Source organism: Podarcis filfolensis (assembly GCF_964270895.1).
Source record: "Podarcis filfolensis genome assembly, chromosome: 2".
In the NCBI taxonomy this organism is placed as follows: domain Eukaryota; kingdom Metazoa; phylum Chordata; class Lepidosauria; order Squamata; family Lacertidae; genus Podarcis; species Podarcis filfolensis.
In genome coordinates this window covers 123,026,310-123,034,652 of record NC_139605.1, presented here as the reverse complement: position 1 = coordinate 123,034,652, position 8,343 = coordinate 123,026,310, and positions in this window count along the sequence as shown.

The following is an 8,343-nucleotide window of genomic DNA, read 5'->3' as shown; positions in this document are numbered from 1 at the left end:
TGCTTAAAGACCTCCAAAGAAGGAGACTCCACCACACTCCTTGGCAGCAAATTCCACTGTCGAACAGCTCTTACTGTCAGGAAGTTCTTCCTAATGTTTAGGTGGAATCTTCTTTCTTGCAGTTTGGATCCGTTGCTCCGTGTCCGCTTCTCTGGAGCAGCAGAAAACAACCTTTCTCCCTCCTCTATGTGACATCCTTTTATATATTTGAACATGGCTATCATATCACCCCTTAACCTCCTCTTCTCCAGGCTAAACATGCCCAGCTCCCTTAGCCATTCCTCATAAGGCATCGTTTCCAGGCCTTTGACCATTTTGGTTGCCCTCCTCTGGACACGTTCCAGTTTGTCAGGAGCCATAGGTCAGTGGTAGAGCATCTGCCTCGCATGCAGAAAGTCCTCACTTCAATCCCTGGCATCTCCTAATAGGGCTGGGGAAGCACTCCTGCCTGAAGACCTGGGGGGCTGCTGCCCATCGATGTCGACAGGTGGATCAGTGGTCTGGCTGCTTCCTATGGGTATTATTGTGCTCTTATCCCCCAAGTTGTGAGATGTTCAAGGTGGACCTTACATGTCCACTGCTACAAGTCATGATGGCTATATTTCCTCCTCCAGGATCAGGCAGAATATGCTGATTTATATGCATTGTGAAGGATAAGGCTATCTGTGGCTACTGGCCACAATGGCTATTTTCTGCCTCTACTGTTGGAGGGAGAATATCTCTAAATACCCATTGCTTGGAATCAAAAGGGGGGAGAGTGATGCTGCACTCATGTCCTGCTTGTGGACTTCCCATAGGCCACTCTGAGAATACAGATGCTGGACTAGATGGGCTATTGGCCTGACCCAGCAGGGCTTGTCTGATGTTCTTTATCTATTTACAAATCCACAAGAACTATGCAGGTGCAATTGGGGAGGCCTCTTTAGCAAGCCATCAGTCTAAAGTTGGTTTAATGCTTCAATGATATAATTTCATCAGGTATTTCAGCAGCATGAAGAATAGCAATACACAGAAATAAGAGGGAGGGGGAAGCATATTGCAATAATCAAATCTGAGATTTACCCATAAAAAAAATAAAAATCTGAGATTACCAGAGCATGTGTTAATAGGGAAATCTGACGGCTCCCTTGGACAAAAAAACAAGGACACCAGCCAGGAATACCAGAGCAAAACAGCAGCCAGTAGGCTTGGTCTTTATTGAAGACTGTCGTGACAGGACTCCCACCTGCCACCAGGTGAAACAAGATGGAAGCCCTGAACAAAAGAAGACCCCAACTTTTATTAGCTACTAATCCCCCATGCTACACCCCTAAAACTACATCATAACTACATCACGACTACCGTATTTTTCGCTCTATAGGACGCACCGGACCATAGGAGGGGGAGAACAGGAAAAAAAAATATCCCCCTCTCTGCGCAGCGCCCCTTCAGTGAAGCAGTAGGAGAAACGGGGCCCCTTCCATTTCTCCTCCTGCTTCGCTGAAGGGGCGATGCGCAGAGAGGGAAAACTGTGCAGCGCCTCTCCAGTGAACCGAAGCCTGGAGAGCAAGAGGGATCAGTGTGCACCGACCCCTCTCGCTCTCCAGGCTTCAGGCAGCTATCTGCAAGCCTTTGGAGCACAGCGGGAACTCCTGCTGCACTCCAAAGGCTTGCGGATAGCTGCCTGAAGCCCCCGGAGCGCAGCGGGATTTCCCGCTGCGCTCTGGGGGCTTCAGGCAGCTTCAGCGAAAGCAAAGCGAAGCCTCCGGAGCTCGGGGGGAGCTCTCCCTCTGCGCTTCGGAGGCTTCGCGTTGCTATCGCTGAAGCCAAGGAGCCTGCATTCGCTCCATAGGACGCACAGACATTTCCCCTTAATTTTTGGAGGGGAAAAAGTGTGTCCTATAGAGCGAAAAATACGGTACATCATTTACACATCACAAAAAGGAGAGGTTGAGGGAGGAGTTGTGGTGGTAACTTGAGTGTCTTGTCACCTGGCCGGTTCCTTTTTTCCCCCTCCCCATGAGTACTTTCCAGAGGACAAAGGGGAGTTTGCAGTTTCCTGCCCCAGAGGGAAGAGCTGATCACTGTCCTTTGTTTCAGTCCGTACTGAATCCACTTCCATATGCAGGTCCTTTGTGAGTGTGATGATCTTCTGTCTAGGACCATCAAGGCTGGCATGCCAACTGGGTAGGGCTCACTGCGGACATGTTGGTACACTCAGGGAAGTTTCATTAAATGAAGCGTAGTGTATGTCGTGTGTGAGTGTGTCCTGTTTGTACAAACTGAACGATTGGGGGGGGGGGTTCCTGCAACACATGGAGTACAGTGGCCAAGTCGTATCTGTGCAAAAGGGGCCGCATATGGTGAGCCAGACGGAGTTGGATAAAAGCAGTTCTACCCACTGAGGCCAAAAGGGACGCGGGTGGCGCTGTGGGTAAAACCTCAGCACCTAGGGCTTGCCGATCACATGGTTGGCGGTTCGAATCCCCGTGACGGGGTGAGCTCCCGTCTTTCGGTCCCAGCTCCTGCCCACCTAGCAGTTCGAAAGCACCCCGAAGTGCAAGTAGATAAATAGGGACCGCTTTATAGCGGGAAGGTAAACGGCGTTTCCATGTGCTGCGCTGGTGCAGGCTCACCAGAGCAGCTTCGTCACACTGGCCATGTGACCCGGAAGTGTCTTCGGACAGCGCTGGCCCCCGGCCTCTTAAGTGAGATGGGCGTACAACCCTAGAGTCGGACATGACTGGCCCGTACGGGCAGGGGTACCTTTACCTTTACCTTTACCCACTGAGGCCACCTGAGTCTCCAGTTACAGTGTTGAATTCAGGAGCACCCACAAGCTGCAGACATGTTATTTCCAAAGGAATGCAGCCTCATCCAGAACAAGCCATCTCCCCTTCTCTCAGATGTTAGGAAACATAGTGACTTTGTCTTTTCAAGGGTTCAGCCTCAGTTTATTGGCTCACATCCAACCCATCACCACCTCCTAGGACCTGTCTAACACTACAACCAACTCTCCCAATTCAGAAGTGTACATCCTGAGGATATAGCCCCTTAAGGACTCCAGTTCTGAAAACAGGTGGAGTCTAGGAGAGACGGAGACTCAAAAGGGTCTCACTTCACTTCCAAGTTTCCAGCCCTTGTTGCTTGCTTAGAGCACTCCATGGTGCTACTGCACCTAACCTAGTCCATGGAACGCTCTGCGGAACCAGAACAAGATAGGCCTGAAATTCCTCCTACTAGAGCTAAGTGCAAAACTGAGGGTCCGGGGGCAGAGCAGAGTACAAAACAGTAGCTTAGAAAGCAGAGTCAGCAACCAACTGCACCTCTTATGTACTTATATGTAGTGTATTCAAGTACAACCCTGGCTGGATCTAGACACATCAAAAACGCAATTCAGTTAAACGTGTTGAAAACTTCATACAGGGAAATCCCATTGGCGAAAGATGGGACTCCACAGCGCCATCTGGTGTCATAGCGTTATGACACATATAAAGTGCTTTATCTTTACGAATGTAGCTGAATCGCCTATGGTACCTCGGTTTAAGAACAGTCCTGTTTGCGAACGATTCGGTTTACAAACTCCACAAAACCGGAAGTAGTGTCCTGGTTTGTGAACATTAACTCAGTCTAAGAACGGAATCTGAACGGTGGAAGGGCACCGGTGGTGGGAGGCCCCATTAGGGAAAACGTGCCTCAGTTTAAGAACGGTTTTGGTTTAAGAACGGACTTCCGGAACAGATTACGTTTGTAAACCGAGGTACCACTGTATACTAATTACTATAAATCAGAGGTTAGTTACTGCTATGGTTTATGCTAAATTAACAATTGTTTAAGCTCATTAAGTATGAACCAGAGATTCCCTGAGTGGGGACATAGTTATGTAAACACTATCCAACTATCAAGACTTTTCCACTTCTGTCTACCTGGGGGGGGGATATCCTTGAATTATACAATAATTTTCTTCACTCATACCAAAAATTCTGGGAATTCTGGGCTTGGGAACTAATTCCAAATCATGGGTGTAGCCAGGGGACGCCCCCCCCCCAATCAAGTAAAACAATAGAAATACTTAACTTAACTAACTAACCAATCCTGTTGGTTCTCCCAACGAAAGTCCTGCTCCCCCTAACAAAAATCCCATGTTCCCGATAGTTCTCCTTTACTCCCATTCTTAGACCACCCAAGGTTTCTTGACCCGTCTAAGTACAGTCAATATAAGGGATGGGAGGAAAAGGGTTTAGCTCTATTCAGGATTTGTTCCACAGAAGGAAACCTCTCACTTTCTAACAGTTAGAAGACCTAATGACACATGTGATAAGTCCAGATCTTTGCAGTTACTTACCTTAACAGAGTTGAAGTATTGCTTAGGGTTTGTTGTTGTTATTAATATATTGTGTTGGCTCTTCCTTATGTTGGGATGATTTGATTATTTTATATCAATTGTTTGTTTTAATGTTTTGTCTGATTTTTTTTTTTGATTTTTTTTTTTAGGGAAATGGAGGGATGGATTGTTCATCCTCATCAAAGCCATGGCTTGGAGGATCATCTCAGCTGAGAAACTGCAGCCTTAACTGAGCTTTCAAGCTCTGCTTCCCAGCTCTGTAGTATTTAACATTCTATTGAGCCAGAATTTAGGGAAACTTCTAGCCTTAGCATGTCAGGTAGAGATATATTTATGAATATTATTGTTGCTGAGTTTTGAAAATACCGAGGGCCATTTTTAATCATTCTACATGCCTTCTTGTCATGCAAGCATCTTGCAACACTGTAGACATTAATGAATTCCAGCTGGCTAGTATCTAGCTGATCTCTGTCTTTTTCAGGCATCTCGCAATTTATTTATTGCTGCCTAATCAGGATGGGTGCTGAGCTCCTACTTTCCTTGCATACACCTTAGCTTGCACTATGGCCAAAGAGATGAGGCAGATTCCCATTGCATTTTTGAGGAAATGAAGGTCTAATCAGCAGCACTGAACAAACATTGTAAAAAGAGAGAATAATCTTGAGCACAGCATGGTTCTTTTCCCACAAATGTACCCTAGCTAAGCAAGACCTTATGGCGGCTGTTCACTGATATGCAGAAAGTTAAGGGGGGCACTGAAGGACACAGTGGAGGTAGACAAGGTGGTTCCCACCATCCCTGACCATTGATAATGCTGCCTGGGCTAACCACCATGTTGGCTAACCTAGGGGTAAAGTCTAAACCTGCCCCCTATGACACCAGGGTTTGGGGCAAGTTGTAGGCACACTCCCTCTCAACCACGAACAGGGCTGCTGCATGTTTTCTTTCCTCCATATAACTTAATGGGAGTCATGGAGAACCAGAACTGATCTTCTTGCATAGTCTGTCCTTTCATCTGAATTCTGGGTTTTGTTCCTTACTTCTGCTAGTACAAGGATGAGGCACCTGCGGTCCTCCAAGCATTGCTGGACTACACTGCTCATCATCCCTTCCCACTGGTCATGCTGGCTGGGGTCAATGGGAGTTGGAGTCCAACAGCACCTGAAGAACCGCAGATTTCCCACCCCTGTGCTAGAGCAGGACGGAATCTTGGAAGCTGATGCTTATGTACAGGGGTGCCAAACGGAATAAAATATTGGAGGTAAGCTCCATCCCACATAATCGATCAGATGATGTGGTGCACACACACCATTTGAATGGCAATGCCGATTAACTTTGGGGGGGTCCAGGCCGTTCAAATAATTTATTGGGGGGCTGAAGGGACCTCGACCCCTAGGAGTTGGCTCCTATGTTTATGTATAAATGTACACAATCTATATGTTCTTTGGCTAATTTTTTTCTTTTTCTTTTTTTAATTAACATATAAAACACATACAAATACATATACATTTACACAATACATGTAGTGTGTTGTGTGTGTGTGTTCCTTGGCTAATTTCATGGCTGGTTGACTTAGCAGTTTCCCCTCTCCCAACAGAACTAAACATTCTAGGTGTAATATTTTAAAAAAAATTCTCTGTACAGCTTCTTATGCCTGCATGGATCTCAGAAAGACAGAAGCTGCTGAGTCAGACCATTGGTCTTTCTGAGTTGAATTTGTCTTCCTGGGGCAGCACCAGCTCTCCAGCGTTTCAGGCAGAAGTCTCCCCCAGCCATAGCCTTCACATTTCCCCACTTGTTGTGTTTTGTTCACAGAATCATAGAAGCACAGAATGGTAGAGTTGCAAGGGACCCCAAGGGTCCTGTACTCCACCCCCTGCAATGATGTGGTTGTTTTTATTAATTGCTATTGGTTTTTATTGATTTGATGCTGTATTGTATGGTTTTGTGCTAGTAAATATTGTGCTGACAGTTTTAATGGTTAAATGATTGTATTTGTATTGGTTTGCTTTTCATTTGTGAACCCCCTAGAGGACACAGTTAATCAGGTGCTATGTAAGTGGCATGCATACCTGGAAATGTGGAGACTGATCCTGGTACCTTTTGCATGCAAAGCATGTGCTCTGCCATGAAGCTACAGCCCTTCCCTGGGGCCCCATTGTGGGATATGGTGCTGGTGAGCACTGAGAGATCCAGCATAATAAGAGCTGGAGTCTTTCCTTTCTTTTCCTCCTTGAGCATTCATTGTTCCTATACATTGCTCCCAAGAACTGAGCAACTGAAAAGGGAAATGGAAAAAGCACAGTGCTGGATGTGAATGCTCATTCACTGGACATGGATGTGGAATCAAACGAAGGACACTCTGAAAACCCATCAGCTGTGCAAAAGTAAGTTAAGAGCAAGGAAAACCTGGTGCTTCACCCAAGAGAATTTCACTGAAATTTTCTCTCTCTTTAGATAATGTAATTTCTGTTCCCATCCACTGATAGAGAGTTGGGATGCAAGAAGAAATTGTTGGTGCAGCGCTAATTTTAACTGTGAAAAGGATAGAGAGAGAGAGCTGGCTATGGCTCTCCCAGGGCACATCTTGTTTGGCCCTGTGCCTGAGTGTGGGTGCTGGCAAAGAACAATCCCAGCATCTCTATTGCTATAGTCTACTGAAGGGTGATCCACTCGGGTGCACCTCCCACCAACCTCATTCTGCCCTTAGCCAGCCCCCACCTACCTACCTACCCTTTTACTCACAAGTTTGTGAGTAGAACAGCCGGTCAGCTTCCTCTGCCACCGCCTCAGTGCTTGCCCTTGGAGAACTCAGCAGAGAGAGACAAAACTAGAACGAGATGGCTCTCTGCCTGTCATTGGCTCTGGCACCACCTGCTGTTGGCTTCCCTGCCTTCTTCCCTACCAGGTCCAGCGGCACAAGCCACCACAACTATAACCAAAATATATAGAGACAGAGGGGAGAAAGGTCTTAAAAGTATGCACACATTGGTAATAGATACTGCAGAGTCTTGCACAGTGGGTATCGGGGGAGGGGAAAGCAATTGAAGAAGCGCCGTCAAGCTGGAGGGAGAGGCTGGAAGGACAAATTGAGAAAGCCAGTATAAATAGCAGCTGGCTTCAGACCAATTTCACATGTGCTACTTAAGTGTTTTTGAGCCTCCCTCTCCTTGTTGGAGTGCAGGTGTGAAAGATAGAAATGAAATTGAAAATGTTATTATATCAGGTTTTTAAATTGATTGTTGGTGCTAAGGAAGGTGGATTGACAAGCCGCTTCCTGCATTTTTTTGCCTGTGTGTTGCTCATGATCTGACATGCTCTTTCTCTGCTAGGGACTGTAATTTTAAGGATGTGCTGGTTTTTTACCCACTCTTTTCGTTGTAGGTTGTTGTTTTTTTGTTAAACTATTTTAATTGTATTCTGTCCAGGCTTGGGAATGGTGTGCTAAAAGCACTCTTATTAAATAAATAACAAATAACTTAAGTGCATTTTTAGGTCTACACCCCCCATTTCCCACCACAGGCATGTAGGCTGAATCTCCATACTCTGTACCACGGCCTTCCCAAAGCTTGTGCATTTGAAATATGGGACGTCCCTTCTCATCAGCTCCAGCCAGAATGTCCAGTGGTGAAGGCTGATGGGAATTGTAGTCCATCAACATCTGGAGGGCACCATCTTGGGCAAGGTCCCCCAATGAGAGGAGCAGCCCTCATGACTTATTCCTGATGCATCAGTTAGATCAGGGGCAGTGGGCTAGAACCAAGACTGGGGCCTTTGGACCCCAGGGGTTGCTCATGACCTATTGGATTTGCAGACAGGGAGCCTGTGATGGTCATCCTTGAATGGCAAGATGCAAAAGAGCACAGGGAGTCTTTGAATCTTTAATAGTTGTGTAGTAGGGAAAATTTCAGCAAGTATTTCTTGTCAGGGGTTGGGGAGGTAGCATCTCTGGTGGGGGACTGGTCATGCTCCTTCTGGGGTAGCTTGCCCACCTTTGGTCCCCACCCTGCACTCCGCTC